We start from the raw sequence: 9355 nt of genomic DNA on the forward strand, positions 1-9355 counted from the left end.
GACCCTCATCTGCTGGATGGCCTCCACCCCATCCAGCCACAGCCCAGAGGGCACTTCAGGACCACCAGCCACCCACCCTCTCCCCATACCCATAAGAGCTAGGAGGAAATCATGGAGGACTTCCTGTAGGAAGGGCAGAAGCCATCTGCTTGAGTAATGGGAAACTGAAGCCATGACAGAGGCTGGAAGGTGCTAGGGGCTTGGAAAGATCATGGGTGCTGTTAGATGTCAGCCCAAGGGAGGAGTGGGTGGTGGGAGCACAAAGGGGAGAGAGCTCAGCTCTTAGGGAGTGTGCATGGCATCATGGAAAACAGAGTGGCCTTGGGTGAAGCCTACTTTCTGAGCTTCTATTAGAAACCTGTCTCTGGGGCCTGATGTGGTGGCTCATGCCTGTAATCCCAGCACTTTGGAAGGCCAAGGTGGGTGGATCATTTGAGGTCAGGAGTTCAAGACCAGTGTGGCCAACATGGCAAAATCCCTTCTCTACTAAAGCTACAAAAGTTACCTGGGCATGGTGGCGCATGCCTGTGCTCTCAGCTACTCGGGAGGCTGAGGCAGGAGAATCCCTTGAACCTGGGAGGTGGAGGTTGCAGTGAACCCAGAGATCATGCCATTGCACTCCCTGGGTGACAGAGTGAGACTCCGTCTTGTAAATAAATAAATAAGAAACCTAGCTCTGGGCCTTTACCCATCAGTCACCTGATTGGCCTCCATTCAACATAGAAGAAAACTGAGAAGGCTGAGATGAATCAATGACTCTTCTGGGTGCACAGGGCAAGTTAATAGCAGATCTAGGATTGCACCCACATGTGTCTGATCTCAGCCTGCACCCTGACTCTCAGGAATGGCTGCCCACAACAGTGGGGGCCTCCCAGTGCCTCCCGCTGGGCTAAGTTTGAAAGAAAGTTTGCTGAACTGGCCCCAGTAGGCGGCCTTATACTGTCTAGCCAGGCCCTCCAGAAACATGAAAATCATTGCTCTGCCCACCACCAGTGACTACCCAAGACCATTCTGGAAGGGAGCTGGACATAAATCCTCCATTAGCCAATCTTATCATATTTTTTTAATTATTATTTTTTGAGATGAAGCCTCACTCTGTCACCCAGGCTGGAGTGCAGTGGTGCATTCTTGGCTCACTACAACCTCTACCTCCCAGGTTCTCAGCTTCCCGAGTAGCCTGGAGTAGCTAGGACTACAGGTGTGCATCACCACGCCAGGCTAGTGTTTGTATTTTTAGAAGAGATGGGGTTTCACCATGTTGGCCAGTGTGGTCTCAAACTCCTAACCTCAAGTGATTCACCCCTCCTCAACCTCCCAAAGTGCTCTGATTACAGGCATGAACCACCACACCTGGCCAATCTTATTGTAGACTCATTTCTGACATTCTGAGGCTCTGCTGGAGCCCTTCGGTGCCTGGCCCAAGAACAGCATGTGATTGAACACTCACAACCACTCCTGCAAATGTTCATTAATTAGCCACCTGCTTCTCTACCTCCCAGCATCCTTTGCAATTCACTAGGGGTCAAGTGACCAGTTCCAGCCAATACGATGTGACTGGAAATGATGGCATCTTCTGGGCTGGAGTAGTTAGGAGCCAATGTCCTCTCTCTATCTCTCTCCTCTCCTGCTCTAATGATCTTAGAGGAACACCCACTCCAGATAACAAAGCTGTAAGAGAGAGGGAAGCTGCCATACTGGATTTTGCATGGGGTAAAAATCAAACCTGTACATTGGGTTAAGTCACTGAGTTTTGGGGTTTTCTCTAAGGTTGATTACCTGAGTATTGTTATCCTGAGATACAATCCAAAGAAGTAGGGGCTATCACTCCAACCTGAAGATGAGCACGCTGAGGCCAAATGTCTTGGCTGAAAACTCTTAATTACAGAACCACTGCAGCCCACCGGGTCTGATTCCAAACCCCTGAGGAATCACCTGAGGTTTCGCCTGCTCTTTGCATGGTTGGCTTGTTGAAAACAAAACAGCCTGCAGGGGCACAGGCCAAGGAGAGGGTAGAAACCCAGCAGCAGCTTGCTCCAGCTTACTTTTAAAACTTGAATGTCATTAAAACCCAATCAGGTTTGTGTAATCTGTGATGTTGTTGTTGGTGGTGAGGGGGGTGTAGAGGACAGCTGCAATTTATAAAAGCACTAGAGACAAGTAAAATTGCAGGGACACCTGGGCCCCCCAGGAAGGTGGCAGGATGCAGGGTTGGCCACGTGATGGATATGCATAGGACATGAGGGCGGCATGTGGGGCTGGCTGTTGGATGCCCCACCTGCAGCTTAATGGATGGCAGGTAGGGGATACCAGGAACCAGATAGGGCCTGATTTACAGACACCAGGAAAGAAAATGCAAACAAGATTTATGGTGGCTCAAATGACTCGTTGGAGCAGAGTTTATTATCTATCATGTGCATCTGAATGTGTATTTATGGCTTTCCAAATGATCCTGTCTCATGGAAAATTATGTCCAAAGAACGTCAGCAGCAATTAATCTGCCTTTGAAAAAACTGATCCCGAGTGGAGTTTAAGGTGTCTTTTAGTCTCCTAGGGATGCTGTGGACTGGTCCCAGTTGTATGTACACAAGTTGGAGAAGCAGATGCTGGCCAACAGATGCTCTGAGTCAAGCTTTGCATGGCAACCAGTGTACAGAGATGACCACATCTCATAGAGCCCTGCCTGCACCCCGCTGTGTCTGGTGCTGAGCTGCGAATAATAGCCAATTAGCCACATGCTTCTCTACCCCCCAGCATGCTTTGCAATTCACCTGGGGTCATGTGACCAGTTCTAGCCAATACAGTGTGAGCAGAAATGACTGCATCTCTTCTGGGTTGGAACTCACAGGTGCTACTAAGAAGACAGCCCAGGGAGAGGGCAAGAATACCAGCTCTGTCACCTAACTGCTGAGTGACCCCAGGCAAGTTACTTAACCTGTCTGAGCCAGTTTCCTTATCAAGAAATTGGAAGTAACAGCAACAGCTACCTTGGAGAGTAATTCTGAGGCATATAAGACCCTGCATGTGAAGTGCTTAGCACAGGAAGGGCCCATAAATGGTTTCTTTTTCTGTTATCAACATGATTATGACTCAAGCATTATATGTAATGCTTGGCACAATCTGACCACCCAACAAAACCAGACAAGAAAAATTTCTGGCTAATGCCCCATTCAAGAAAAGAAAGACTACTTACGAAGTGGCATAGGCCCCAGCCATTCAGATAATCACCTACATGGAGGTTTTATCTTAGAACTTTATGAATACATGAAAGAACTAGTTATGAATAGCTTGACCTGCTCAGTTCTGAGATCTACAAATACTGTTTATTTTTTATTTTTTGGAGACAAGGTCTCACTCTGTTGTCCAGGTTGTAGTGCAGTGGCACAATCATGGCTCAGAGCAGCCTCAACCTCCTTGACTCAAGTGATTCTCCTGCCTCAGCCTCCCAAGTAGCTGGGACAACAGGTACATGCCATCATGCCTGACTAACTTTTGTATTTTTTGTAGAGATGAAGGGTCTCACTATGTTGCCCAGGCTGGTCTTGAACTCCTGTGCCCAAGCTATCCTCTTGTCTTGGCTTCTCAAAGTGTTGGGATTACAGATGTGAGCCACCATGCCCAGTTTAAATACATTTGCTGAACCCTGAACTTCGACATTGTTGAAGGCAAGAGTCAACATTCCACCAGTACACACCAGTATGACTGTCTCTTTCATGTGTGTCAGTAGGTAGCAGTCACAAAACACTAGAAACTGTTGGCCAGACACCTGCTGCCCCGGGCCATCGCAGCCCTTCTGCCAGGACTGTTTGAGTAAAGGGTGTCCTTGGCCGGGAGCAGTGGTTCATGCCTGTAATCTTAGCACTTTGGGAGGCCGAGGTAGGAGAACGACTTGAGCCAGGAGTTTTATTGTTTTATTTTTATTTTTTTGAGACAGATTCTTGCTCTGTCACCCAGGCTGGAGTGCAGTAGCTTGATCTCAGCTCACTGCAACCTCCGCCTCCCAGGTTCAAGTGATTCTCCTGCCTCAGCCTCCTGAGGAGCTGGGACTACAGGTGGGTGGCATCACACCTGGCTAATATTTTTGTATTTTTAGTAGAGACAGTGTTTCGCCATGTTGGCCAGCTGGTCTCAAACTCCTGACCTCAAGTGATCCACCCGCCTTGGCCTTCCAAAGTGCTAGGAGTACAGGCATGAATCACCACACCTGGCCATGAGCCAGGAGTTTTAGACCAGCCTGGGCAACATAGCGAGATCCCATCTCAACAAAAAATTAGCTAGGCTTGGTGATGTATGCCTGTAGTCTCAGATACTCAGGTGGCTGAGGTGGGAGGATCACTTTAACTTGGGAAGTGGAGGCTGCCATGAGCTGTGACTGCACCACTGCACTCCAGTTTGGGCAACAGAGCAAGACTCTGTCTCAAAAAACAAACACACAAATGAAAACACAGGGGCATCTGTGTTTACATGCCTTCAAAGCACAACCTAAGACAAGGTCTTGGAGTTGGGAGTTTATTTGAGAGGCAACTCAGGGAACAGACAGAATAAACAAGAATGTTAAAGGGAAAGAGGAAAAGCTGACATCAGGGTGAGTTCTGGTTGCTGCTTCAGCAAAGAGGGCTTAAGTCTGTAGAAACCCTTGCAAAGAGTACAAAACATCTCCCAAAGTTGTCCTGTAAGAAGGAGCCTGGAGCATTTATCCACCTGCTCCTACATCTCCAGAGGTGCAGGGTGTTCCTTGAGGACACTGACTTCCTCACAATTGTGGACAGGGCTTGCTCATAGCCTCAACAGACCTTTGTTGTTGAAAAAACCCTGAGCCAGAGAGGGAAAAGATGCTGTAACATGCTTGATGTGGGACACCCCCTGCATGCCTGCATTTGTCTGTAACTGATCACCACTGCTGCTGCTGCTGAAATCAGAAGGACATTGAAGGAAAATGAAGAAGAGCACCAGAAAGTGTCTGCCACAGTCTACCCCTTGTACTACTCAGATCCACATTTGCCCACCCACAGTGGCACTGAGTCTTCTGGAGAGTGGATAGGCATAACCTACAGAAAGACTGAATACAGAGATGTGTTGGAATGAGCTATATTCGGGGCAGCTGCAGCTGGTCCCCAGTTCATAATTAATATTTGTCATCAGTCCCTTCCAGAGAGAACCGATGCAAGATTTCTTTCACCCTGAGCCAGCATTTCAGATGGTCCAAGGCTCTTGCCTGCTGGGGTGACCAAGGACCTCACCATGAGGGGCTGCCGCCTTTGGTTCCCTCTTCTCTGTTAGGAATGACTGCCCCCTGTTCACCATTATTGCTAGGGACGAATGGACCAAGATCTTCATGGTCTCCTGGGCTCATGAGGTCCTGGTGAGATCCCATGCTCCAGACATAAACCGCCCGCCTCCACTGTGCAGCACAATACTCAGTACTCAGTACTCCACTCTACAGCACAATATTCAGTACTTAGAGATGACCTCACAATACTCAGTAATGACTCCATTAGTATGGCAACTCCTACCTTTGAATTCTATTTCACTGACAGAAGAAACACAAAGTGGGGGAACATTAAAAAAAAAAAAAAAAGCGAGGCTGCACAGCCCCTATGCTGAGCCAAGGAGAGACATGCACCAGAAGGTAGGCGGCCTACAGAGAAACAGAGCTGGAGTGCACTGGCCACCCTCACGTCGGGGATACAGTGCTCCCACACACACATGCGCAAACACATGAACACACACAGAAAGGTACACTCATACACACACACACACACACACACACACACACACACACACACACACAGAAAGAAAGAAAGACACACGGAGACATCGAACAGACACAGGCAGCTCCTAAGGCTACGGGGTCCTGCTCTCTGCCGGGAAGCCCCTCGGGGAGAGAGCAGCCCCGCGGCACACAGGCTGGCGGTACCTGGAAATCCCAGCAGGGACAGCTTTCAAGGAGACCCCCCACCCCACAAGCGTCTGAGCAGGCCTGAAGCATCATGGGGATCCTTAGGGATCGCGCTGGGCATCCCTGAAGCTCCGCAGCAGCTTTCTCAGCCTGGTTCCGCCCTGCCGGACTCCTGAAATCGCGGGACCTTGGCGACGATCCCGGGCAGAGTGGGGCCATCGCCCAACGCCGAGGCACTGCCACGGAGGGCCCCTGCTTTGCCAAGCCTCTGAGACGGCGGTTACCCAGGCCACGGGGGCGGTCACTGTGACCTGAGCCCCGGGTGGGAGCTCGCGCTTGTGACAGCGCCGCTTGCGCATGCGCATTGGCATGCCCGGCTGGCCAGCCGCGGAGTCCCAGCTCCCCCACCCGCCGGCCGCAGCGGCACGGGAACGTGCTGGCGGCGGTGTCCGAGGCGGCCCCTTGGAAGGAGGCTGCGTGCCACAAGCAGCGCAGGAGCCCGACCGTCCTGACCTCAGTGGCTCCCCGGACTGACTTTCCTGTTCGGGTACGCTGAAGGGGGAGGGCGCTTCAGATCGAGATGTGGGCACTTGGGACTGCTCTGCCCAGTGGATTCTGGATCGGACGGCGTGGGCAGGGATCGGGTCCCACGGGGCCGAAGATTCAGTCTGGTAAGGTGTGGCGGGGGTCGGCGAACCCCAGAAAGATGCCTGAGACCCTCCGGGAGGGTGTCAGCAGACCGTTCCCCCGCTCCATGAGCTCACTGCCACGCTTCGACCTGGGCCACCCACCAAGGGGCCCTGCCTTGGTCTCCAAGCCCAGGGACCCCTGCTTCTCAGCACCGCTGTCCAGAGAAGGTGTGAAGAAAGACAAATTGGCAAGCGCATCGAGCGGCAGAGGCGGCCACACCTGGAACTGGCCTCCCCTCGGGACAGATCGGGTGGAGAGAGCCTCTCAGAAGCTTTCTGGGGCGAAGCCAAATCCCGAGACGGACGTCCAGGCATGCCGCTGAGGATCCCCAGGAAAGCCAAGCACAACATGCTAACGGATCTTAGTCACTTTACTGTTTTCACAGAAAACATCATCATCTTGCTACAAAGTGTTTCCATCAAATTGCTTTGATGGCCTATACACGGAGACCCGTTGTCAACTTGTCCTGTCGAGAGAAAAGCAATTCCCGGTGTTAAAAATGCAGATTCTCACTTTTATGGACACCTAAGTCCAGAGCGGAACCGTGTGTGGGAGGTTAATCAGTGGATGAAAATCTGTTTCTGAAGGACTGTTTCCACTAAATCGTATGTTAAGGAAGGTCCTACCCTCCCATTTGGTTTTCCGTTTTTCCTGTGATGAGCAAGTCATAAACATGGAAACTTTATCTCCTCCAGACAAGCTTTTAGCATCCAACTTACCTGACACAAATTTCATTGTCTTCAGTTCCCTTGCAAGTTGCACATTCCGTTCTCCAGTCTTCAGCCTGGGGCTTCTTTTGCAATACAGACCGTCTTTGTATTCTCTCTCTAGGAACTCTTTCCTGCCATACAATGGCTGGAAATAGAAGAAAACAGGATAAGGATATGAGGGAAACAATTTGAAGAAAGAAAATTTCTTAAAGGTAACGCTGTGGAAAGGTTCTTCTTTCAACCTTTCAAAGTGTAACTTCAAACAATTTGAAGAAAGAAAATTTCTTAAAGGTAACGCTGTGGAAAGGTTCTTCTTTCAACCTTACAAAGTGTAACTTCTTCCAACCTCATGTTTTTCTCCCTGAAGAATGAAGCTTTGTTCTCTTCCTCTGGTTCTCTGGGAAATGGTAAAAAAAAAAAAAAAAAAAAAAAAAAAAAAAAAAAAAAAAAAAAAAAAAAAAAAAAAAAATCCAGACCTTATCATGACCCATAAGCCCTGGTATCCCTGAAGTGCCTGCTGGAAATGTTGCATATTTCCCAGGCTGAAGACTGAAGAACTGAATGTGCAACTTGCAAGGGAACTGAAGACAATGAAAATGGTGTCAGGTACGTTGGATGCTAAAAGCTTGTCTGGAGGGGATGAAGGTTACATGTTTATGATTTGCTCATCAGAGCAAAAATGGAAAACCAAATGGCAGGTTATGACCTTCCTTAAAATATGATTTAGTGGAAACAGTCCTTCAGAAACAGATTTCATCCACCAATTAACCTGCCACACACGGTTACACTCTGGACTTAAGCGTCCATAAGAGAATCTGCATTTTTAAAACCGGGAATTGCTTTTCTCTCGACAGGACAAGTTGACAACGGGTCTCCGTGTATAGGCTATCAAAGCTATTTGATGGAAACACTCTGTAGCAAGATGATGATGTTTTCTGTGAAAACAATAAAGTGACTAAGATCCATTAGCATGTTGTGCTTGGCTTTAGTGGGGTTCCTCAGCGGCATGCCTGGACGTCCGTCTCGGGATTTGGCTTCGCCCCAGAAAGCTTCTGAGAGGCTCTCTCCACCCGATCTGTCCCGAGGGGAGGCCAGTTCCGGGTGTGGCTCCCTCTGCCGCTCGCTGCGCTTGCCGATTTGTCTTTCTTTCCGCCTTCTCCGGATAGCAGTGCGGAGAAGCTGGGGTCCCTGGGCCTGGAGACCAAGGCAGGGCCCTTTGGTGGGTGGCCCAGGTAGAAGGGGAGTAGTGAGCTCATGGAGCTGGGGAACGTTCTGCTGACACCCTCCCCGCGGGTCTCAGGCATGTTTCTGGGGTCCAGCAACCCCCGCCACACCTCACGAGACTGAATCTTCGGCCCCATGGGACCCGATCCCTGCCCACGCCGTTCGATCCGGACTCCCCTGGGGAGAGCAGTCCCGAGTGCCCACCTCGCGGTCTGAGGCGCCCTCCCCGTCCAGCCGACCCGAACGGGAAAGTCGGCTCAGTGAGCCACTGAGGTCAGGACGGTCGGGCTCCTGAGCAGCTTGTGGCATTCAGCCTCCTTCCCTGAGCCGCCTCGGATACTGCCTCCAGCATTTTCCTGTGCGGCTGCGGAGGGCTGGAGGGCGCAGACATTGAGGCTGGCTAGTCTGGCGCGGCACAGCACAAGCACTAGCGCTGAGCCGGTTTTCGCGTCACAGTGACCGCCCCTCCTGGCCTGGGGAGCCACCGTCTCAGCGGCTTGGCAAAGCAGGGGTCCTCTGTGGCATTACCTCAGCGTTGGGTCACAGCCCCACCTCTCCCGGGGATCTTCACCATGGTCCTGCAATTTCAGGAGGCGGGCAGGGGGAACCAGTCTGAGAAAAGTTGCAGTGGAGCTTCAGGGATGCCCAGGGCAATCCTAAAAGATCTCCACAATGCTTCAGGCCTGCCCAGACGCTGTTGGCGTGCATCTCCTTGAAACCTGTCCCTGCTGGGATTTCCAGGTACCGCCAGCCTGTGTGCCGTGGGGCTGCTCTCTCCCCTTCCGGGATCCCCGTGGCCATATCTGGGCTGCAGATAGGTGGAAATGGGCTTGCC

At 50.9% G+C, this 9355-nt stretch overlaps 1 long non-coding RNA gene across 1 annotated transcript; it reads right to left on the reverse strand.

The window, feature by feature from the left end:
* Positions 1-7359: 7359 nt before the first annotated feature.
* Positions 7360-7678, reverse strand: LOC108298675. The gene is made up of 2 exons (XR_001822649.2): positions 7643-7678; positions 7360-7441 (listed from the first exon to the last, which is right to left on the reverse strand). It is a non-coding gene; the product is annotated as an uncharacterized LOC108298675 (long non-coding RNA).
* Between the last annotated feature and the right edge of the window lie 1677 nt (positions 7679-9355).

Source organism: Cebus imitator, unplaced genomic scaffold (genome assembly GCF_001604975.1).
Source record: "Cebus imitator isolate Cc_AM_T3 unplaced genomic scaffold, Cebus_imitator-1.0 Scaffold1035, whole genome shotgun sequence".
Lineage (NCBI taxonomy): Eukaryota > Metazoa > Chordata > Mammalia > Primates > Cebidae > Cebus > Cebus imitator.